The sequence below is a fragment of the Struthio camelus genome, chromosome 3 (genome assembly GCF_040807025.1).
Source record: "Struthio camelus isolate bStrCam1 chromosome 3, bStrCam1.hap1, whole genome shotgun sequence".
Classification (NCBI taxonomy): Eukaryota; Metazoa; Chordata; class Aves; order Struthioniformes; family Struthionidae; genus Struthio; species Struthio camelus.
The window spans coordinates 112,925,296-112,948,802 of NC_090944.1; the positions used below are offsets into that span (position 1 = coordinate 112,925,296).

The 23,507-nt window shown below is 42.7% G+C and overlaps 1 protein-coding gene and 1 long non-coding RNA gene across 15 annotated transcripts in view; one reads left to right on the forward strand and one right to left on the reverse strand.

Moving 5' to 3' along the window:
• Positions 1-1,671: 1,671 nt before the first annotated feature.
• LOC138066846 (uncharacterized) lies at positions 1,672-3,259 on the reverse strand. The gene is made up of 2 exons (XR_011140399.1): positions 3,177-3,259; positions 1,672-2,456 (listed from the first exon to the last, which is right to left on the reverse strand). It is a non-coding gene; the product is annotated as an uncharacterized lncRNA (long non-coding RNA).
• TRERF1 (transcriptional regulating factor 1) overlaps positions 3,190-23,507 on the forward strand; it is a 104,598-nt gene continuing 84,280 nt past the window's right edge. For 2 of the 14 annotated variants that reach the window (XM_068939718.1, XM_068939722.1), the window contains exon 1: positions 3,276-3,436. The gene's annotated coding sequence lies outside the window, so the exon portion shown is untranslated. Of the gene's footprint in view, positions 3,437-3,518; positions 3,773-4,636; positions 4,704-6,605; positions 6,628-23,259; positions 23,280-23,507 lie in introns of those variants that run through there. The other 12 variants (XM_068939727.1, XM_068939723.1, XM_009668938.2 and 9 more) reach the window with 9 other exon arrangements.

Consider the following 23,507-nt stretch of genomic DNA (forward strand, 5'->3'; position numbering starts at 1 on the left):
ATGGACCAAAAGGCATGTACACAGCTAAACCTGTCCAATCAATTTGATAATGAAGATCTGATCTTTTTCTTTTTTGCCCCCCTCCTTTTTTTTTTTTTTTTTTTTTTTTTAAGTTTAACATGTGACCACAATTCAAAATTCTGTCAGGAAATAGGCATCTAAAACTGAGAAACTGGACAGATATCCATATTTTGGATGCTGCGATTTTGACCAGTAAGACACTTGCATAAATGTGTTTCATTAAGGAGTCTTAAGGGGTTTATTTTAACCACTGCAGATGCTGAACAAAGTTACGTTGTTGCCTTCTACCACAGTCATATTAAGTTTTCTTTAGTGTCATCTTTCTTGGAAATCTCATAGATTCAAGGGAAATCCTTCTAAGAAAAATTAGGCTAGGCAAGGCATTTGGGAACATAATGACACAACAATCCTATATCAGAAAGGAGTTAACCAGAAGGTTGATCAGAGAACTGTCATTTCTAGACTTCTCTAATTCTTTCATTTCTAAAACAACCCTGCTCAGAAAAAAATTAAAATTCAGTAATCTCTAACAAAAATCTGACAGAGCGATGGCAGTTACCATAAGACGTTTGCTGCTTTACTGTTATTTGTAAGTGGTGGGAGGTTTCAGGAAACAGCTGAGCCAACCTGACAGCTTGCTAGTGCCGCAAGAGGCTGCTCCCCAGTCCTTTCCCATCCCACTCCCGGCCACGCGGTCCCCACAGCTCCCCTCGTGCTGACCCTGACGCTCAGCCCATCTCCTGGGGAGCCAACTGAGCTCACTGAAACAGCACAAAATCAACCCGGAGGGAGAGCGATAGCCCCCCAGCTCAGTGAGCTGAACCAGCAGCTCACCAGCGGCCGAGAGGAGGGCCAGCGGGAGGGCAGGCAGTGCACAGGGAAGCGGGAGCGCGATCCTCCCCTCTTCTGACAGCAGCCGCCTCGTAGAAGGTGGTTTGGCCAACTCAGGACTTCACCTCCGGCTTCGGGGTGCCCAGCATGCACATTCTTGTCAGTTATCACTACCAAAATTTTGTTAAACAAAATCATGACCAAGGTATGGAATTATTCTGAGGTTTAATATGGTAAACAATAAAATGATTTGTTATTCAAAACTGGGAAGCCTGATACTCAAATTCTTGAAGCTTACAAGAAGGATCAGGACAATTGAGAAGGTAAATTAAAGCTTTTTGTTTTTGATGAAGACTGATCCATAAATTACAGGATAAGTATGCAGAATGTAGTAGAGCTATAGTCAGCCCCCACATTTTTCTTGAAATATTGTCCAATGCTAATAAACTACTTTACGTAATATAGAAGAGATTTGTATACCTAAACGTGTTATGGCAGAATAACACAGGTAGAGTTTGTAGTTTGTCAGAAAGCTGCTTGATAATGGCTCTTTGTTCAACTTTAGACCATATGACACATTCGCTTCTATTCTGAACACTGTAACATAAACCCGCATATTTTAGGTAAATCAAACACCAGCAGCAGCCTGGCCAACACAGAACTATCTCTATCGATTAGCTGAACACGTCAAGATGCTGAGGCAAACCTATAAAGACTATGTTAATTTATATTGCTTATTCTCAAAGGTCATTTTGAAAATCACAAGTAATACAGGCTGCTCTGGGTTTCAGACTAGACACAGAGAACAGAGGCAAGGCGCAAGCTGAGTTGTGGTTTTAATTCTATTTTCACCATAGTTTACATGACTTAGGACTCCAGCAAGCAAACAAGTCTACCATTGAATCCAAAACAGCATAGATTCTGCATAGTTCAGCATAGAGAAATTACAATATCTGAATGGTATTTTTCGCTTAAGTAAAAATAAAATTAGAAAATAACTAGTTGCTGGGGGGGGGAGGGAAGAAAAGGGAAGAAAAACCTTCCTCAACATTTTAAACAGTGGCGACCTTTGCATATAATACAAGAGGCGTTAAAAGGCCAACTGTGTGACAGCACACTTCCTCGCTCTCACTCTAATCCATACGGTAAATCAAAACAATCTCATAAAAGGTTAAATTACTAAAAACAGTGGCCCAATGGAAGTGTCATGCAACCAGGAAACCAGCACGACCATAAAAAGAAAATGAGGCCGACGGTAACCTTTATCATGTAAGACCGAATCAGAAATGCTAACACTAAAGACCTGCTTCTGTCCAAGTTGTAACCCCTGCGAGGTTCGTCTGCGTTGTTCCCCCCCTCTGAAGACAGAAGTAGGCCCTACAATCATCCCTGTTTCAGTTTCTCCCTTTGCAGCTATGGTTTCTTACAGCAACTTGTCTGTCATTGTCCACGAGCTTAAAGAGAGCACGGCGTAAGCTGTAGGCACCGCGTATGTGTCCCCAAGATGCAAAACCCTTCCCTGCAAGCGAGCGTTCTGGTGCAATCTCATGCAAATTCTCAGCTCGGCGGAGGCAGGACTGATAAAGAACACAGCCAGAAAATTTCTGCAGAATTAGGGGGAAAAAAAAAAAAAAAAAAAGAGGAGGATAATTTCAGACTACCCGTGGCGAAAACCGGTGGCCGCGGGAGCAAGTTTCTGCACGGCTCCCCGCGCCGGAGAATCAACTTCCAAATTAACCCAAAAGGCAGGAGCCTCCCCGCCGCCGCCGCCGCCGGGCAGACACCCCCCCCCCCAACCCTCCCCGGCGAGAGCACGCTTGTGCCGCCGCGCCTCGCCCGGGGGGCGACGGCGGCGGCCGCAGCCCCCGCCGCGCCGTGGCGGCGCCCCGCTCCCGCCGGGCCCTGCCCCCTCCCCCCGGCTCCAACGGTCGCCGCACGCGGCGGCGCCGCCGCCCCCCCCCTCCTCCTCCTCCTCCTCGGCGCCGCCGCCGCCGCCCGGGCGGGAGCCGACCCCGGGCCCGGCGGCCCCGCGGCATGGGGCGGCGCGGGCCGCCCGCGGCACCCCCGCGCCCGCCCGCGGCCCCGGCCGCGCCGCTGACAGGTCGCAGCCGGCGGCCCCGGCACCTGCGCCGCGCCCGCAGCCCTCAGAGGAGGGGCTGCCGCGGACACCGCGGCGCGGCGCGGCGGGGGGGTGGCGGGGGGGTGGCGGGAGGGGGCCGGCGGCAGTGGCGGCGGCGGCCCGGGGGCGGCGGGCGCCCCTCGCCCTCGCCCCGCCGCGGGGCCGGGCGGCCGCAGCCGCGGCGCCGCCGCCGCCGACACCTTACTTCCTGCTTCGCTACCCAGGGCCAGACCCATCGCGGCGGAGGGATCCCGGCGCCGCCAGCAGCCTCCTCCCCTTTCTGCTTCTGCTTTTCTTTTTTTTTTTTTTTTCTCCCCCTTCCTCCCTCCTCTCTCTCTCTTTTGCAAGAAAATAATTTGACAGCGATTTGCTGACACTGGGATTTTTTTTTGCATCACGGGCGAGGACGAGGCGAAGCGGCGAGCCCCCGCGGGAGCGCGGCGGCGGGGGGAGGCCGAGCCGGAGGTAAGTGCCGGTGCCCGGAGCCTCCCCCGGCGCGGGCGGCGGCGGCGGCGGCGGCGGCGGGGGGCGCCCCCGCCCGCTCCATGTGCCGCCGCCGGGCCGGTGCCGCACCGGGGCCGGGCGGGGGGAGTATGTTTCCTGGCGGAGCGATATTTGTTTACAGGATGAGCGCCGTACTGTAAGTAAAGTAGGACCGAGCACAGGCAGCTCTGTAATAAATTAATATTGCAATTGCTCCATCCACGCCAGAAAAGAAAAAAAATAAATAATAATTGCGCCCAGCCCCGCCAGGTCCCTGCTCCCGGCTGCTGCGTGCACTTGTTGCAGACTTAACGCCAGGTAGGCAAATGCTTAGCAAGTTTCATTTTTGCATTAGCTGGGGCTTCGCTTAAAAAAAAAAAAAACCAAAAAAAAAAAAGTTTGCAGTTCACTTTCGGTCTGTAGCGCCGAGTAGGCGAGGCCCTGCCTCCTCCTCCTCCTCTTGCTGCCGCTGCCGGGCTCCCCGGCGGGGCACCGCGCGGGGCAGCCGGGGGGCGCCCGCCCGCCCCACCGACCTGCGCGGCCCGCGCCGGGGGCGCCGCCGGCCCGCCCCCCCCCCCGGCCCGGCCCGGCCCGGCCCGGCCCGGCCGCCCCGCTCCCTGCCCGGCGGGACGCGGGCGGCGCGGAGCCCGCGTGGGGAGGGGGCCGCGCCACCGCCGCCGCGGGGGAAGTTGCCAAAGTCGCGCGGGGGGCCGGGCCGGGCCGGTGCCGTCCGGCGGCGGGACCCCGCGGGGCCGCCCCCAGCCCCCGCCTGGCGCCCGCGCCCCGCCGCTGCGGCCGACACGCGTGGCGGGGTCCCGCGCCGCGAGCAGAAACGCGCGTGAAGTGATTTCGGTGTAAATCGCATCGCTGCTAGCGGGGTCGCTTCTGGAGCGCCCTTCCTCGCCTTCGGGTGACACTGTTGCATGTGGCCTTTTAGCAATGTGAATCCCCCCTCCCCCCCCCCCCCACCGGAAAAAACTGTATGGGGAGTTGATAACTGTCAGAGTGCAGACTGCTTAATTTTTTTTTTTTGTTCCCTCAAAATATGTGGAGTGATGAACAAAAACTGTTAGCCAGATGTTTAAATACCAGAGAGAGGATTTGCAAGTAAAATTAATTGGCAGTTAACCAGTTAATAAATGGATAGTGCCTACTCATCCTTCTGCTGACTTCACAGATCAGTTTTCGTGTCTACCAGTCAACTACCCAGACTTGAATATGCGAGATGTAAACTTACCGATGTTAATGTGTAAGTCCAGTAAAATCTGACTTGTACTTGCTGTCCCAGGCCATAAACAGTGATCAGAATTTCTGTAGTTACTGATGGTGTTCAGGGGTTCTTAAGACTAAAATAATAGCAGCAAAAGCATTAGCAAATATGATGACCCATAACTAAACTACTTATCGAAAATGTTGCAAAGCACTTAACTGCCTGATTAATGTTTTTATCTGCAGTGATTACCTGCTTAAAGTTGTATGTCTCTGACAGCTATAATTTTCCTGTATGTATCTAATGGAAAGAGGGGAGGGTGCACCTAGCAAGCTTGGGCCTTGCTTCTCTGCTGGGGCCATCCCGCGGGCTGTGTGCATCCCAGCTCGTGCGCTGGCCCGCCGACTTGCCGTGTCGAGGATGCGCTGTTGTGATGAGATGACCTGTCCTTATGATACTGATGTGTGTATGAGTCGTTTCTGTGTGTGGTTTTGGTGTGCGCAGCTGTTTGCAGTGATTGGTTATGTACTCTGTGGTCTTCTTTGGATGTTGAATTGGATCGGAACAGAGCCATTTCTTTAATACGACACATCTTTCTAAAAATGCCTAACGTGTGTCCAACTGTTACCCAAGTGACATGGCGCGGTGCTCCCTGGTATGGTAAATCTTCTTCCTGAGGCTTAACCAAGGTATATATTAAACATCAACAGTGCTACTTCATCGGCGCTCCAAGTACGGGCATATGGCATGGAAGTTAAGCTGTGTGGCTTTGTAACAAACAAGAACATGCCATGGCAAACTTATTTACAAGTAATGAGAATTAAGATAAGTAATTTTTCCTTTTCATATGAAAAAAAGCACATGCTATAACTGATGGTCTGGAGGTTCCAATTGTATGTCTACTTTGGAAAAATTAAATGCTTAAATATACCATTCTCACAGGTTTTGGCACAAGTAAGTACTTTTGTGATCCTTTCCGCTATGATTGATTAGCAGCTTATGTTTCTGAAGTTGGGAGACTCCCAGGAAGGAGCTGAACAGCATTGTCAGTGTGGTAGTCAAACCAGTGCATCGTGAAAAGCCAAAAAAACCTCAAATAAGAGTACTATGACTTTAATGGCAAAAGCAAATAAATGCACTGTACAGTGAAAATGGTGCCTGAGTACAGAGTGCCGAATCAGGCCCTCGGTGAAATGAGAAGGGCGCCGCTGAAGCGTGGTCGTATCGGTGTACGTGCTGCCATTGGCTCTGCAGGGGAGGGATAGGGCCAAGGGGAGCGAGGAAGGGGTCCTGCCTCCAGTGTTTACATCACTCTCAAATGGGCCAATGTTAGCATAAAATAAACCACAACATGACTAACCTCTTTATCTGATACTGACTCATACTGTATTTGGATAGACTCAAAAAGTCTTCATTTCCTATCCATTTAATTTTCTCAACCTTTATGTTACTATTGATCACATGTCTCTGAGAGTATTATGGTATGTATTTAAGACCATAAAATGAGTCCTTGTTTCAGGTTTGTTTGACTTTTGGGTAGGACTTATCCAGCCTAGGTAGGAAGAAAGAATTCCTAGGCTTTAAACTCTAAATTCTGTTAACTTTCATTTCTTCTAGTCATTTTAATGTTTCCAGTGATTAAGCGATTTGCCATTGTGAGTTGAGATTGTAACTTAGCATTAGGTTGGGAGTATGAGAAAAGCGTAAGAAAAGCACTGTTGTAAGGTACTGTAGATTTCATAAAGCTGTATGAGATAATATTTTGCTGGGAATATTTTAAAGTGTTCTTTTAATTTTGTGTGTGTTCTAATCTACCAGGGAATATGTCATTTAAAAACTTACCTGGCAAAGCGTTCGCGAAGGCTTTCTTGTCCCTTTTCCAGTTCTGTAATGGGACAGTAATAAGCCAAAGAAGACAGACCCTGGGATCTGTAATGTCATCATAAAATTCTGGTGTTGGAAGGTGATTTTTTTGTCTCTCTATGATGTGTCATAATAACTTGCAATATAAGGTGGTTTCATTTCAGCTTCCTTAGAATTCCTTTTTTTTTTTTTTTCCTAAAGCAAGAAGTGGTTTATAGTTACAAAATAATGGTTGATAAGGAATCAATGTTCTCCTCCCCCCTTTACATTTTTTTGCGGCTGCATACCTTCCAATGAAAAATTAGGATCAGAATTGTATTTTTTTGTGTCTCTAAAATACTATTTGATTCTTCTCGCTCTCCTCCACCTGTAAGGTGTAAATAGAAGCATCTCTACATGCATCTATCAATTGTCCCTGGCGTTGCTTGTATCGGCTCTAGTATTTATGTAAGTCGACTGGCATGAGTGGTCACATTGACTTCCATGGCACTATTTAGAAGAGTTGAACTAGTGTGCATTTGAGTATTTGTAGGATGAAGGAGCTGGATTTGAAACTAAAGAATTAAGGCAGCAAATTCCATACATTTTGCTGCATACGAAGTTATAAAACCTCTTTACTTGTCTGGCCCTGAGAACCTTATTATTGTAATCAATTGCAGGGTTGTGAGGGGAAATCAGGCCTTCTAAGATAAAGACAAAAATAGCACATTCAAATGTATTTTAAGAAAGGCTGCTCTTCCTTCAAAGAGTATGTCTGAGCGTCGTTCAAAGAATAGTGGCAAAAATTTTATCTTTTTTCTTTTTTTCCCTGTGCTTGAAACTAAGCAGATTTAAGAGAGCCACTGAATTTGCTTTTAAACGGCATGCGTGTATGCACAGTGTTATCCTGTAGTATTTGGGAGGGTATCCTGAGATCCCTTAGATCGTGAGGTGCTGAGAGCCTTGCGCCCTCTCTTTGCATCTGCCATTACGCACTAGGCTCTGGGTAGTCTACGGTCAAGCCCAGTCAGGAGGATGAGTTAGGTAACGCGCTCAGTCAGCAAGTCATTTTGGTACTTGTTCTTGTTGGCTATTGGTTGCTACATGCAAAAAGAACAGAATATTTTTGACGGCTGTTTGTTTTCTCTGTTTCTGCCTTGGCTGTCCCTTTGCGGCGTCGCATAGCAAGGCCCCGCGTGGTGGTCGGAGGGTGCGGATTCACCCAGCCTTGCTCGAGGACGGGGGCTTGAAACAACACTAGCCCTTTATTCAGTGCTCGAGTCCTCCTGGCACAAAGCAGGCCCCCAATTCTGAATAATATTTTATCCTTTAAAAATGTGTACCTAGTATTGATCAAAAGAATCGACTTAAGTCCAGTGACATTTTCCTGCTTTTTCCAAAATTCTATTTCTGAGTATTCTATGAACAGAACTGTTGAAAGAAGAAAGACATGGATTTGCGTGAAGAAAAGCTGGAAAACGTGATTAGGTTACAACCTGCTGCTTTAAAAACTAGAAGGCAAATTTAGAGTTTGTGTTACTTTCTTCATGAGAGAGAATAATCATTTAGGGGATCTAGTGCATGCTTTTAACGTGTGCTATATTACTTATTTTATAATAGGGATTTTTTAGATTAAATTCTACATATTACAGTGAGGATGTTGTAGCGTTTGGGATGATTTCTGTAGTGTTAGGTATATTCTGAGGTTCTGAGTGAAATGAGTCTTGTGGTTTTAGCTTACTCTATAACAAAGCGTAGTATGTCTCACACAAGCAGCCCACCTAAGTTTTCATAATTGACGGATGAATTGCTCTGGAAAGACCCAAGATGCTGATATGAGGTAGACTCAAAAAGTAGTTGATCTTTTTAGTTTGTCTTTCTCCAATTTACAGTTCAAAATTTGTTAGAATTTTCAGCGTTGCATGCTCAGGCCAGCGGTGCCACTGCAGATCGCTTTCAGGGCACATGAACACAAATACTGCGTTTACCTGCCCCACCAATAAAACATTTATAAAATAGCCGTTCTAGGCCTTATCAAAATTGTTCTGATATCTTTTTAGGGCAGCTAGAAAATGGTTGCTCTCTTTCCCCTTCCTCCCCTCGTCAACTGCTCATTGTAAGATTTTTGATAGAGACTGCATTGTGATATGTCCTTGAAGTGCTGTGCTGCAAGGTTTTGTTTTGCCTTTTTTTTTTTTTTTTCATCCTTCATGTTTAGACTTCATTGCCTCTATAGCAAAGCAGAATTGCTGTAGATACTCTTTTTTGATATTTGGGGTTTTTTTGTGGCAAACATCTCGGTGTTCACTAATGAGGAAAAGCTTTGTCTCAGGTACGTTAAAACTGCGAAAACAGGGACCGGGGAAAGATTTCCCCAGCAAAACAGGTACAAGTTAAGTGTTAAATCAGCAGCTCTGTCTTAAAAGACGCCTGATGGTGAGAGATTTTTGTTCACACTGTCCGATTAGAACGGCTCCTACCAGGATACTTAAAGGATTGGATATTTTTGCAGTGCACAACTTATATCAGGTAATTTCTCTTTAAATAGAAATAAATTCCTAAATAATTTCAGCATAGGGCTGTGAAAAATAAATCTTACCCAACCCTGTGAAGCAAGGGGCTATTAAATTTAGAATCTGATAATGGCTAGAATTCTCTACCCTTTAAAAAAAAAAAAAAGGTTGCTTGACTCTTAGTTGGCCATAATAGATGCTATACGGGCCCATTTTTGTCTTCATTCTCCACTCCCCCCTCCCCATACACTATTTTCATTGATGGGGAAGTTTCATTTCCTTTATTTATATATTTTTAGTTTGTGTGTGTGTTTAGGGGTGTGGGGGGAAGAAAGGAGGGAAGTATGTGTTCTAGTTTTTGTATTTAAAAGGAAAAAAAAATTGTGTTGATGTATTTAGTTGTGGCCTTAAATACATTCTCCCCTTTAAACCAGAAATTCTTTTGGTAAAACAGTTCATGTTAGGGGGGGTGTGGTGTTTTGCAACAGTTCTGTATGGGTAAGAGCTCCAGTTGTACTAGCAGAAATGTGCTTTTCTCAGACATATTGTCATGTTTTACGTGTCATATCAAAACTAGAAATGCCTTTTCCCGGAAGGGACTCTATTTACACTTGGAGGGTGATGCCAATTACAACTACATGAACAAAACTTTTTGTAAATCTTACAGTTGACCTCAATATTGACTTCTTTCTTTTTCCTAGCAGAACACCCACTACAAACCTTGCACGTACTTTTGGACAGATCAGTGTGGTAAACGCTACAGTCCTATGGCAGAAATGCGTATAGGCACTCTTGCAAGATTATGAGAGTCTTATGCATTATGCTCTTAGCTGGGTCCTAGTGAAATGAATGCTGTTATTGATAGAGCTTTTCCTAGGTTGAAATAGCCCTCTGCTCTGCATGCAGAATTGAATACAACTTATTGGTGAGCAGGAAGTGTATCATGAAGTATACTGTTCATATGCTAAAATATGTTCTCTTAATAAGTGAGCCCATGTACTTTAACTTTGAATACAATTTTAAAATCCTGCAGGTTAGGAAATACTGTATTAATTTGTGAAAGTTGGAAGCATGAAATAGGTTGCTGTTATATTCAGTTTGGTCACAGGCTAAATAATTGTTTACTCTCTTTGGACAATGTAGCAATGCATGAAGAAGGAATAGGTAAAAGGGAATGTTTTGGCAAGAATCCGTAGCTCGTAGTTGTTCCAGTAGGACTGCTGCTAACAGTTTTGTAAACTGGACTTGTACCATCAATGCTACATCTCTACTACCCTGCTGTCTCACTTTCTGGTAATAGAGAAGATATGCTGGTGGAAGATCCTGTCTGAACCAGGGAAAAAAAAAAGTAAATAGTATCATAGTTATTTCATATATAAATTTCCTAGTTATTTATTCTTTTTAGGAAGATAGGATTTGCTTTGGTAGCAGCAATAGTGATTTATTAATTTAAAAAAACCATGCTGACCAGTCTTGAAGTAATTCACATCTACTATGTGCTACAAGAATTAGTACTTAAAAGACCCTACATAGCTAAGCTGAGCTTTTTTTCCCCTTAACATATAGGCTGCTGAAGTCCTCAAATGCTTATGGTGTTGACTTTGAGTTCCTTAAATATCTTCCCAATTGTTTCTTTTTGGCCGGCTTCTGTTTCATTTTGTCTCACCCTGAGTATCAGAGCTGGGCGTACCTTGCGGAGAAGTGGACCTCTTTGAGTTGGATGCACATGTCACTTTTAGCAGTGATAGAGCATTGCTTGCTCTCTGAAGGCTGAAAGTATCACCTTTGCGATGGCTCCTTGACTGCAGTGAAACTTCAAATTAAATACAAGTTCTGTGGCCTTTACCAGAGCTGTATCTGCTGAGCACGGGAGGCTATAATCACCTGAACCACAAGTTTACATTATGTATAGCTTAGCATTTAGCACAGCTGTTTTGTTGCTGCTTGTACCCCTAATATATCAGGGGAGGAGGGGGAAAGTAGTTCAATGGCTAACGTGCTTGCTCTTTTGAGGTTTCTCTTCTATTTATTTTTTGTTACTTTTCAAAAGCTTATATTCTGTGTCGCAAAGGAACACTTATGTATTCTGACAGAACGAAAGAAATGGTTAATGTTAACCTGCATTGAATGGTGCAGCTTTGCAGAAGCGTTGATGCATCATATGTCTCTTCAGCATGGCATGCAGTTCAGATTAAGCAAAGGTCTCCCACGTGGTTATTTGCATGTGTCCTCCTATCTCTGTTTTCTATCTGCAATTTCAGTATGTGCTTCCAGAATTATTTTTGTTCATTTCCAATCATTCTTCAAAGATAACTGCTGAAAACCGTCAGGCTGGTTGTGATTTTGCAGCAGTAGAAGGTAGACAACTTTGATCTCCATGTTAAATGAATTTTCTTCATGTGTGGGCCGGGGTGTGTCGTGCGTTGATTTAGTTTTTATTGATCAGTGTAAAAACGTGAATTCAGCATCACAGGAATGATAATACACAAGTACTTGCAGATATTCTAATGAGTTCCTGGCAAAAATAGGGCAGAAAACCATCTCAAGAGATTGACATGCTTTAGTGGTGAGATGCTGAACCAGGATACTTTTATATAAAAGGACTAGGTGAAATGGTTTGAAGTTTTTACTTTCTTTGGCAACAACAACTGATGCGAGCAGTAGCACGTCAAGCAGGGCAGGAGGCACTATCTTTTGTATACATTCAGGTGTCAGAAATGACACCCTTGCCACTGTCCAGAAGGACTTCCACCATCCTGCTCGCTCCAAGATAGGACAGACTGTAGGAACCACATTTCTGCTTTGTTAGAGGGTGTCTCTGAGCACAAGCAATGAAGCCCTAATTTCCTTTCAGGCTTCATGTATAGGAGGAGCGCCCTGCAAAGCATCCACATGTGTTTCAGTAAGCCTCCATGGCAAGCATCAGGTACAGAGGGGAATGGAGGGGAGGCAGGTTTCTAAATGAGCAGACCATGTATGCCTGGAAAAGTGAGACTCGTATTCATAACTATATTAAACCCATACTTATGAGTATGATATGGACATATCTCCATTTAAGGTGGCAGTAGTACTTCTAAGCTAAAATATTTACAGAAACACAGGCAGGTAGCTTCTCCCACTTTTTTTCATTGATGCTGTGTGTTTCCGACACTGGAGGAGACTTGTGAGTGGTGGGGATGGACAGTAGTTCTCTATATTTTTTCATCAGATAAACTTGTTTTATGCTGTCAGAGTTCAGTAAACGACTGTCTGAGCTGCATGGATCATGATGAAAACGTATTGCTGCTGCCTGTGTGTATGTTTGATAAATGAGAAGCAGAATATACCTGAAAGAAGAAAAGTGTTTTTTCAGGACTATGAAATTTAGAAAGAGCTAGATGATAATGAACTCTAATACTTTTCTAAAGTTGCCGCTATTATAATGAAAAAGCATGAATAAGAGAATATGCCTTGCAGGTAAAATGGAAAATAGGCTTCTCCATTTATACGCTTGAAAACTAAAAAATGCATTGCAGAGGATGAATATTACCCTTCATTTTGCTTGTAGTAAAAATTAGCCTTTGAAGTTAAAAACAGCTTTAGATTTAAAGAAATAATACACCTGAAAATGGAGGTGCACAGAAAAGAGACATGGTGATAAATCCTGTTTTGTTAATGAAAAGTACCTATGTTAAGCCAAATGTGGCTACCTGTGTAGTGAGGTACGGCTCAATATGAGCAGGGGTGATAAAAAAAAAAAGCCCTAGCAGACTTTCCTTTCAACAATTTTCAAATTTCAGAAGTAATTTTGATCTGAATATTGAGTGCACGTATATAAATTATAGATTAATACCACAGAATTAGAATAGCTAATGAAAGGAACAATACTTTCTGGCTTAAGATCTCTTAGCATCCCTAGGCTAACTACGTGATCGTTAGTTAAAGTGGGGGTTCATTAAAATAGCACGGGCTCATCTGGTTTTAAAGACTAGCTCTCAGCCAGTAGGCAATAGTCCAAAACTGATATGATTGCAACGCAGACTTGGTAGAAACGGTGCATAGATTATTACGTTAAGCTGATTGCTGAAAGGCTTCTGTTGGATTTAGGTGCGCTATGTATTGGGCCAAATTTTTCAATTTTAACTCATCTGTAGCAATGTCTATTCATACTGTAGTCAGTTGATCTACTTGTGTGACTATTTGGAAGGAGGTACAAGACTGAGTCTTGGTACTGATGTAGCTCTTAGCTGTGGTTATTGTGTTCTGTAATTATTGTATTCTGTAATTATTGTATTCTTCTAGTCAAAGAATTCTAATCACAAAGTGGACGCTGCGCTTCAGTTACCTAGAGAAAATCCTTATATTTAAGCCCATAAATTTGAAACATAAACAGTTTTTTTCAGGTAGAACTTTTGCTTTCAGATTATTTCTGGAAAATCCATACTGCTAATTATGTAAATTGCAAGAAATGAAAAAAAGAGAACAAAAGAGCAAGGCGTCTTATTTTAAGGTTTCCTCAAATGTAAAGTCAAATGTGTACATTCTAGCTATCTGTAGTATGTGCCAGTGTTGTTCTGCTATTGTTTTCATTACCGGTAAACCAGATCACTTAAACTTGTCATTTCTTGCACTCTTTGTGCAGTTTGATTGCCCGACTATTAGCCAAGTGTTGGAACTGGGAAGTTCTTTCAAGAGCAGGCTCAGTTTATGTCCACTGGAAAGACTCTTTTTGCAGGGCTCCTTCCTTGGAGACACAAAAGGTTCTTACTGAAAGAAAGCGTAGGGTGTTTGTTTGTTTTTTCTAATTTTTACGCTGCTGTGTAGGCAAGGCAATGTTGTTTTAGGTCAGTGCTGTACAATAACAGTAAGTTCTTGTACCTGCACCTATTACCTATTAAGGCAATAAGAACCTCTTCTTGAATTAAGTGAAGCCGGATTTCTATCTATCTACAGATCAGACAGAAGAGAATGGAAGAAGTGGTGTTCAAGTGAATGAACAAACTTTCAAGCTGACTCACTGATGCACATGCAGTATACGCTGTAAAGATTAGTCACCACTTACTGTAAATCTTTCTTGATGATGCTTGGTGAACATGTGGCTGTATCAAACAGCAGTTAGCTGGCTTTATAGACTGGGAATTCAGGTAAACGTTATTTCCACGGTATTTGCACATTAAACAACAACAACAAACACAAAACCTGAAGACATGTAAATTACTGAGCTAAAGGCAAAAGAAATCTTAGTTATCTCATGGTGCTACTATCTTTCTTAATCTGTGAAACTAGTAGGAAAGCAAATAAATTATGCAACAACTTTTTTTTTTTTTTTAATAAACCTGTGCTTACATGTTACTAGTACTAAGCAATGTTCTGCCCTGTCCTGTGCAGGTTGATCTGATTTTTTTGTGTTTTTTCTCATTAAGTAGGTTTCAAGCTACATTAGTGTAAAACACCAATTTACATTATGATAGCAGAATAACAATTACAGGAAAGGATATATATCTATTAACAACACTATTTTCATTTGCCAAGTAAAAGCTTAAGGAAAATTGCCCTCCAGATTGAATTTTCTCATAAAAGTTCTCAAGTGCTAAAATTATTTACTAGCATAGTAGGTATGCATAGCACTTAAGGCAAAGTTCATATTTAAGGAGTTACTTTTGGGGGGAAAATTTTTTTTTTTTATGTTAAACAGTTTGCAAAGACTCTTATGCAACCTTTTCAGTTACCCAAATACAATAACTGTATTTTTTGTGCTCTTTTTTTCTTTCAGTGGCTTTTTTTCTATTTGGCTGAAGTTTTTTTTTTTTCCTTTTAAATTTAGCTGGGCATTTTTTAGTTCTTAGATACCCTTTCCTCTCTGATCTTGACCTGTTTCAGTTGGCTCTTTTTATCTATCCTTAGAGAACTGTTAATTTCAGACGTAATTGTACCAAAATTCCTTTAGAGTTGTTGCAGCAAGATTTTTTGGATAGTTTGTTTAAAATTACTTCCTCGCAAAAGAAGAAAAACAAACATCTAATTGAAGAGTGAGAACCAGACTCTGCTGGCACTGTGGGGTGGGACTCCACTGAAGTTACATGCCTGCACAAGTGGTTTGGCTCAGTGTTCTCAAAATGATCTGATCTGTAGTAGTGTTCGAGTCCTCTGAAGAGCAGGAATGAAGGCGGAAAGAGAGTTATTAAGTTTTGGGTTATCTCACACCATTTATTTGAAATGGAGGCCAAACAGTTTACATATCTCTGTATCTTGGATCTGAAAAAAAGATTTTTTTTTTTCCTCCACTAGCCTTTGTGTGGAAATGACATCACAGCTTATGTCAGCCATGCTAAATTCAGACCTGTTTCTCCTCCCTACTGGATTTTTAACCAAGTATAGCTGTATGCTGCGATTCTTTCCCTACTGACCCTGAGACATTGATAACTTCATCTTAAATGCAATTACGGCCTTCTGCATTTTGTAGGATGAAATGCGAGAAATAAACATCTGATCTAAAGCCTTTTGAAATCATTGGGAATGTAGTTTAATTCATTTCTGTGTGCAGAACCAGAGTCAGAGCCCCCCAAAGACTGTTTGGTGTGTTCACGGATGCAGAGCATGTATGGCAGGGATAGTGAGTTGCCTTTTTGCAGATTTGCTGACCAGGTGATCTGATCTCGAGTTTGCTGTATTGTATTGTTGCATGGGTATGTCCTCTCAGCCCTGCAGATAAGAAATGCCCATATGAGGTTGAATAGGTTTTTGAACTGAAGCTAATACTCTTAGATTTTATCTGAATGTCCCATATGCAAAGCCAAGCTCTGTAATAAGGAGTTAGAGTATGCTGCATCTCCACAATAAACAAGAATGTCTTCAGGCTTCTCTTCTGGGATTCAAACTGTGACTGCAGCAGTAGCACGTGTGAAATGGAGACAGGGGGGTTTTCTCTAATAGTTTGAGGAGCTGGAAGGAGGGAAACATATCAAATGGAAGCTGACATTTTGAAAAGTTGATTGCTACTCTTTTTATTCAAAAAGCCATTTTAAAGTAAATCGCTTTCCAGAGGAAAAATAAATATATTAAGAACAGGGAGAAGTGTGATGTTGAATTTATGTGCTTGCGTGTAGCAGGCTTGGTGCTACAATGGTAATAGTACCAAGTGCACACAAAGACGAAGCAAATGGATAATGATCATCGTGGCTCTCGTGTCCTATATGCAGAATGTCTTTATTTATCTTAACTATTCGGGGAGATCTAAGACAGCAGGGGACAGACTGATCCCAATTACTTTAAAAATACAGTGAAACAAAAACATCTATGGCTACAGTGGACATGGAGAGATTTCCATTCTCTTTCTGGGTTTCACCAGCTGTGCTCTGCTTTGGGAGGAGGGGGAGAAGGCCTTTAGGTCTTGCTTAGCAGAAGGCTTGCGTGAACAGCGCTTTTGGATCAGGCGCTTGGTATGCAAAAGTTACGGATATCCATTCCTGTGCTTTGTATTTTTGGATGTCTTTTTTTGCTTAGCTTTTCATCTATAATAGTGATCTAGAAATGAATGCAGGAGGAAGTACCAAGAGATGCCCATGAGAGAGGAGTGTGCACACGCACACCAGTACCAGACACTGCCTTGGAAGAAACCTAGGCTGCGTGCTGGCCTTATGCAGTACGTTTATTTGAGTGGTAAGTGCTCGCACATGCTATGGGGTGGCTGGTTAGAAGAATCTTGTAGAATTGTTTGTCTCTTCTAGAGTTTGAAAGGAACATTTCATCGCTTTAGTTATTTGTATAGCCATATGCTATTTGTTGTTTCTTACATATGTTCTGGTAATCGTCAGTAACAGGTGTCTGCTAGCTGAGGTAGAGCAGTACTTAAAAATCAGACTTTTAATGGGGGGGAAAAAAATTGCATGAATTTAGTGCCGGTAAAAAGGTCAGGTTGAAAATTTTGGCCTCTGAAGTTCATGTTCGTCACAGAACAGCAGCACGGTTGGTGGTGGTGCAGGTCCTTCAGCTCCACAGTTCAGTTGCAGCCATGTGACTTTTGAGAAAGAGTCAGAAGTTTTGGTTTGAGGTCTGGGTACCTGGTTTGGCTGAATCTAGGAGAACACACCATGCCTGTTGGTGTGTGCACCAGCCCAGAGGAACGGTGTTGGACACGTGCTTGCCGCTGCTTGGTGACTTTGCTGGTCACTGAACTGATGGGAGACATGAAATGAAATCTCTGTGTTTTGTTGTCTGCCACTGTTTGACTCCACTTTTCTGCGTGCGTACAGCCAAGCATCCTGCTCTGTTTTGGTTGTATTCCTAGTTGGCATTGCATTGTGTGCATGCATATTAGATAACCATTGGTTACCACCGTGGTAGTAATTTTTGATCTTGCTTCTCTTTTCACCATCTGAAAAAGAACAACCACTGAGAGAAAGACATGGAGAGGCTTCTAAGTTGCTTTGCACTTGCAGTGATGCAACTGTGTCCCCTGAAAATCATTTTTGGCTATTCTGTGGCCAGAATCCTCCAGTTTCCCTGATATTTTTGTCCCACTCTCTTCAAATCTCCATAAATGGCTCTCTTAATTGCCATTCCTTCTGAAAATCAGTGGGGGAACTTTTAGCCAGGTGTAACAGATTTCTAGTAGACAATTCAGAGGTGAAGTATTTTGCATTTCAGTGTGTCAGGGAAGACATAGTGGCCCTAAAAATCTTTTTTGTTTTTTTGCATTTCTGGTTAAGAACTAGTAAAATATAGAGCACATATGGAAATGGCAGATGTTGTTGGGTTTTTGATTTTTTTTTTATTGTCCTTGTTTCTAAAACTAAGCACACAGGAGTTTGCAAGATCCTGCAGAGAATTCAAATGATATTGTACAGTCATGTGTTCAAGGAATCTTTTTAATTCAGCCACATATATATAAGGCTCAGAATCCAAATTAAAAAAAAAATACATTGCAGTGAGGAAAGATGAGCCAAATGGGATAAAGACATAATACTGCTAAATATCTATGATTATACTAAGTGAAATGTTTAGGTTTTGCTGCCTGCATTCTATTGTGCTTCCTTTTTTTTGGTTGTCCTTCTTGTTCTTCCCTTTGTAAGAAAATAACTTGTGGTATCAGTCATTCTGCTTATCCTTAGAAAAATGCTGGTAACTGAAAACTGGATCACATAACTGAAGTACCCTCTCTGTGTTAGATAAATAACAGTAGTGTCTTTCTTGTGTAGGTGGATTAGGAATCCATTACACTTGCATCCATGTACGCAAGTGGTGGAATTATTACTCTTGACACTATAATATGTTTCCGGGTTCAGTTATAGAAGGAGTAGTGATCTTAGAGCTTGACCGCAAGTATGTTTGGTGACGCTCACATGGACATAATTGGTTACAGAATTTGGGTCAGCAGAACAGTATACTGGTGAGCTGTCTGACACAGGACCTTAGAGGCTCTAAAACTTGCTAACTGTATGAAGTTATGTTAGCTGTTGCTGTACTTACCAGTTAAAGAAACCATGCAAACTACGCTGAAAGATTTTACTTCTTAATCTTTTGAGCCTAGACCTTAAACTGCTACATAACTTCTTCCTTTTTGAGATAACTTTGATGGCATGTCCCATAGCACTCTAGAGCAAGTTTGTCAAGTTTATGCTTTGTAACTGAAAAAGATGTACAGCATATGATATAACTGTATTTGATATTCCTTTAATTGTTTCTGACAGTAAATTTAGTTAAAAAGTCTTTATATATGTATATAAAATACATACATAAACCGTGCAGATCTGAAAAAAAAAAGAACATACACACATATGCATTATAGCGCAATAGTTTTCCCAGGGGGGTTTTGTTATTGTTGTCCCGCTCACAATTTGTGAACCTGTAATTTTTCATGTGCTGTTCTTTGGCCCTTTCTGCCAGAGAGGCTCAATCTATCATGTTAAAAAAAATCAATAAGAAGTCTAGAGGTTTATTTATAAAGTAGAGCATGGAGGCAGGGTGCAAAAATTCCATTAAAATGGCAGTTTAGTGCTAGCTATATCTCTTTGGGACTAAGCTCACAATATTTTAAACTTAAACTATTAAAATTGTTACAAGAGTGCTTTTAAAATACCACAAATCACAGCAAAGCTTTCCAGTTCAAACTTGCCTTTATATGTAAGATGAATTCTAATACGCTATATGTTTTTGGAGTGCCTGATGCTAGCCTCAAACACTATTTTAGCATCCATTTTACAGCTTCATTATAGTTAATCATCTTACAGGTTTTTGCTCAAGTGAAAATACATGGATGTAACAAGTCAGAATTTATCTTCCTTTAGAAGTGTGAGCATGTATATGTCTTTGTGCCGTTACAGCTCTGTGTAAACTAATTATTTCTGAGAAGTCTATAAGCTTCTAATGTAATTCATCAGAATTGCTTGGCTTGGCACACAGTACTTAGAGGAACTTATAAATTTAGGTGACTGGGTTATTTTATTTCATAGCAGTTTTCACCAGTCATGTGATGGTCATCTACTCCATGTTTCCTATCACAAAGAAATAAATGTGCCCCTGTGCCCATAAATGTGATGCTGAAGAGGTTATGGGATTGTATCTGTATTAAACCTCTCACATATCAAAAGCAGTGTATCAGAAGTGTGATCTCCATCCCCCGCCTCCCAAAATCTTCCTGACTTGTTTTAACAGCTGAAATAGACTGATCTTGAAACTGTTGAGTTTTAAATACAAAAGGCCGTGCAGGGTTTTGTGTTGTGTCAGGTTTTTTCCTGGAATGGGACAAATTGTTTCTAATGAAAATACCCTGTGTTTAGTTCCAAAACAAATCCCCAAAAGATGGTGTACTCTTATTTGGGTAAGAAAAGGTCTGTATAATGTGAAGTTTGTTTTTTAATCTCTAATGGAAGTTTGTATAACTTGAAAGATTATGGAACTCTGTGGAACTGAACCAAAATCGGGCTTTTCAATCTCTGGAAGACAGAGCAGGCTGTCAGAGAGCAGAGCTCTCTGTAAAAGCCGTAGGAATAGGCTACATAAATGAATGTGGGAGAAGGCAAAAGAGAAATTCCAACTGACCAAACCTTTCTCTGAGGTATAAATATGTGCTCAGCCACACAGTTGGATCCCTGCATACAACTGAATTACCCAAGCCATCATTTCTGCATTATTCATCCATCAACTTTTTCTTTCCATAGTAATTTACAACCTAGTTCTACCTCACTTCTTGTTGTCTATCTTTGCTTGTGTACGTTTTCTCTTTCCTGTCTGTATTAAGTTGGAGTAAAGTAATGGTTCCAGACAACTCAGAAAACCAAAAATATTAATATGGCCCTTTCACTGATGAGTAGCTTGAGGATCTTAGTCTGTATAATTACCATGCAGTAGGAAACTGGAAAATTCATGCTGGTGTTTGCAAAGTGGGGACTCTACAGGAGGACCAGTAAAGCTTGACAGATATTTTTCTCTCCGTTTTTCTAAGTGAAGGCAGCTAAAATCATAAGGTGCTTCTCCATTTGAAAAGAAAAGAGCTTAGCTGTGTTATGCAACTTTGAGAATAAATGATGGATGGTTTTCCCACTTTTGAAAAATATACTGTCTGTTAGTGAGGATAAAGGAGAATAGCTTCAGTGGGGAAAATACAGCTTTCTGTGAAGCCCGTACAGTCTGGGGTCACCAGTCTGCCAGAAACCAGGGTTGCAGGTGGGTTACTGCGATTTGGCCAAATGGTGATTGCTGCCAGCTGAGGCTGGCTTCCCCAGTCAGCTCTTCTGCCCAGGGCAGACCCCCCTCTAGGTTCTTCTTGACTGGTGAGGAAACAAATGGGCTTTCTCGTGTTCGGGTACTTGTACTGTGCAATGCTCTGTTGTCCAGAGTGATGCAAAAAGCCATAAGGTGCGGCAGGGAGCAAAGTGAGAGAAAGTAACACAGACCAAAGTATCAGGCTGAGAGCTTTCAAATGCAGTCCTTAGGTCAGGTGTTGCAGTGTTGTGGTGATCACCCAGGATAATTTAGAAAGGATTATGTTCTTGAAGGGAAATTAGGGTCTCCTCTTCACCTCTAGGAATCCTGCAGCCCTTTTTTCTACCCTCAAGACTTCTTTGGAAGTTATTCCTCGGCTGCTCTTCCAGCAGATCGGTTGGCAGAGTCGCTGTCTGCTAAGCTTTTAACATACTATGTTTTAGAGCACTGATTTCTGTTTCTCCTCTTTCTCTTGTACGTGGACATGTTCTCATTCTAGCAGTAGGATATTTTGCATGATTTTCTCTCAGTCTCATGGATTTTTTTTTCTTTATTGTCTTATGTGAGCAATATGGAGGTGTGAGAAAAATAGATTTTTATAAAATGTTTGCACTAGGATAGGCCTGCTGGGCCCTGAGTATTACAACATGTGGTGTGCCAATGCTGTAGCGCTATTTCAGGAGTGGATCCTCTTTTGCAGTAACAGCCACTCCTTTGCTCAGCTCCTCTTCTTTCATCAGGCAGAGCTAAATACTGTGTTGCTATGATGCCTTATTTTCCCTCTGTGCCTGCAGTTGTAGCGTTTCTCCTCCTCCCTGGCATGAAACGTGGCAGAGGATGTGGGACACGTTGATTACAGAGAGTCTGGGCAGCTCATGGCCTGAAAAACTACTGTCAGAGAGCTACGTTCGTGTTGGAAAACTGAGCGACTCTGGCAGGGTGCTAACGCAAGCAAAATGGCAAAATGAGGGGAAAACTTGCTACTTGCCTCTTTGCCTGGAGTATTGGCCTTTTGCAGGGGGTTCTTGTTGAACACGGGTCATTTTTGGTGCGGTCATTGAGGACAGCAGGCTTGCAAGGTGTGTTGTCCCGGCACTGTGAGTAGCTGGCTGGTAATTTTGGCTGTCATTGGAATCTTTTGGATTAGAGATGAACAGCTCTGATTTAGGTCGGGATCAGAGCCAAAATGAGCACTTCAGACTTGCCTGTTGAGTAGATGGTGATGGCTTTAGCTCCTGAAGTTCCTTCAGGAGCAGTGTGGCCTTTTGCTGGCGGTCACAGTGCGATCCGCTATTAACCACGTCGCCCTTCCACAAGTAATACTATTACAAGCAGATGACAAATCTGTGCTGTACAGAAGGAAGTATGTCTGTGGTGACCATGCCTGACAGCTACTGTTTGTGTGTCTTGCACTTCATTTACATTATTTTGACCCCATACTTCAGCAGGGGCAGCAAAAGAGTTTCTCTTCTCCCTTGGCTATTGCTGCACCCTCTGGCTACTCAGTCTTTCCCTGTCACTTTCTTCTGAAGAATCAACAGGTTCCCCATAAGTGGGGACAAGATGATGAATGAGGTGTATGGATACTTTCAGTGTTTGAGCAAGAGAAACTACCACTGAAGTCCACTGACTTCCCCTCCCCCCCCCCCCTTTTCAGATTTGGCATCAAAAGAAGATTCCCCAAATCAGTTGGACAGGGACTTTGTGACTTACTTAATATTTCTTTGCATACGCTTCCTTTCTAGGGTGGGGGCATGGTCTGGCTCCTAAAGAATTTGAATGTTCCACCTAGCAAGCTCTCTTATTACAGAGGTTTGGGACATGGTGATTCCCTGGATCTCTTCTGCTTTCTTCATGTGAAAAACAGTGTTTTTTGTGGTTTTGTTGTAGGGAGGTTGAGTGTTTTGGGATGTTCTGTGTTTTTTATGGGCCTGGATGTTCTGTGGACCTTTCTGAACTCAACAGGCATCACGTAGCTGCTGGTGACTGGAGAGGACTGTCCTTCTCACGGTCTGAGCCTTTCTAGGTCTGTGTTCTTATTTTTGTGACACTGATTCTGCGAGATGTTTGACAAAGTCACCGTTTAACCAAACTGGTGAAACTTTGTTTCTGGCTTTGGGGAGCTTCCCCACGAAATCTGCTAGTTCTGCCACTTTTCCGGGTTGTGCATCTGTGCCAGCATTGGCTTGGTGCTGCATCTAGGACCAGCTCTGCAACAAGTAAGGAAGGACTCTCTAGCCTTTTTCTTTTTTTTTTTTTTTTTTTCTGAAGAGAGGAAGTGGTAGATACCAATCTTTCTCTCTCACACATCCTTCCATGCGCATCTTACTGCTGGCCACCCAAACTGTCCCCTCAAGATGCTACTCCACCGTGACTAATTTCCTGGCTTTTATTTTGAAAATGTAGTCATCAAAGCTTGCGCAGATCAGCTGATGCAAGTTCCATTCTGTTTTGTATAAGAAAACCTAGAAAGCATAGTTCTGGGAAGAGGTACTGGAGATGTTTTTTGTGATACGAAGACAGGGAAGGAGGGAGGGAGGGACATTCCTCTGGAATGGGTGCTCCTCTTTTAAATTCGGTAAGCCTGGGAAACTGATAGTTTGGGATTTCTTCCATACCTATTTGTTAAGCTTTGTAAAGCCCTTTGAGCTACTTTGTAAAGCCCTTTGAGTATGTGTAGATGGAAAATTTTGGTATTGCTACATATGTGTAGTCAAGGTCTAGAGGACCCTGGCATAATGTAAAACTAATGCTCTGGGCTTGAATCAACTGGGGGACGGGGGAGTAGTGAATGTTCAGGGCTTTA